Raw genomic sequence first — 871 nt, 5'->3', positions numbered from 1 at the left:
CACTATGAGTCAGATTCAATAGAATTGGATCCAGTCCAAATAGCAAGAATTAGGATTCTTGATCCCTCTCAATCTCTCTTTCAATTCGAGGATCCAGAGAGGTGTTTTCATAGTCATCGCCTAATATTTTCGATTTCATTTTTCTATGATATGCCTTTCTATATGAAAATTTGTTATTTACGATGTACGATGATCCCTGTTAAGCATCCATGGCTGAATGGTTAAAGCGCCCAACTCATAATTGGTAAATTTGCGGGTTCAATTCCCGCTGGATGCACGCGAACGGGAACGTTCCATAAGTCTATTGGAACTGGTTCTCTATCCATGGAATCTCATCCATCATCCATACATAACGAATTGGTATGGTATATTCATACCATAACATAAGAACAATAAGAACTCGAATTCTTATCGATACTGGAACTCAGAGCATAGGAGGGAAAGTCGATTTATGGATGGAATCAAATACGCAGTATTTACAGAAAAAAGTCTTCGTTTATTGGGAAAGAATCAACTTTTAATGTCGAATCGGGATTCACTAAGACATAAATAAAGCATTGGGTCGAACTCTTCTTTGGTGTTAAGGTAGTAGCTGTGAATAGCCATCGACTACCTGGAAAGGGTAGAAGAATAGGACCTATTCTGGGACATACAATGCATTACAGACGTATGATCATTACCCTTCAACCGGGTTATTCTATTCCACTTCTAGATAGAGAAAAAAACTGAAGGAGAATACTTAATAATACGGCGAAACATTTATACAAAACACCTATCCCGAGCACACGCAAGGGAACCGTAGACAGGCAAGTGAAATTGATGGGGATCGTAGCATAGAAAACAAAAAATTTCCTACTGCAAGACGAATAAA

At 38.2% G+C, this 871-nt stretch overlaps 1 non-coding gene across 1 annotated transcript; it reads left to right on the top strand.

Annotated features, from left to right (window-relative positions):
• The first annotated feature begins 203 nt into the window (after positions 1–203).
• On the top strand, positions 204–277 carry TRNAM-CAU. Its single transcript has one exon. It is a non-coding gene; the product is annotated as a tRNA-Met (tRNA).
• Positions 278–871: the final 594 nt, after the last annotated feature.

This window comes from Lolium rigidum, chromosome 3, assembly GCF_022539505.1.
Source record: "Lolium rigidum isolate FL_2022 chromosome 3, APGP_CSIRO_Lrig_0.1, whole genome shotgun sequence".
In the NCBI taxonomy this organism is placed as follows: Eukaryota; Viridiplantae; Streptophyta; class Magnoliopsida; order Poales; family Poaceae; genus Lolium; species Lolium rigidum.
This window is presented reverse-complemented; position numbering and strand designations above follow the sequence as displayed.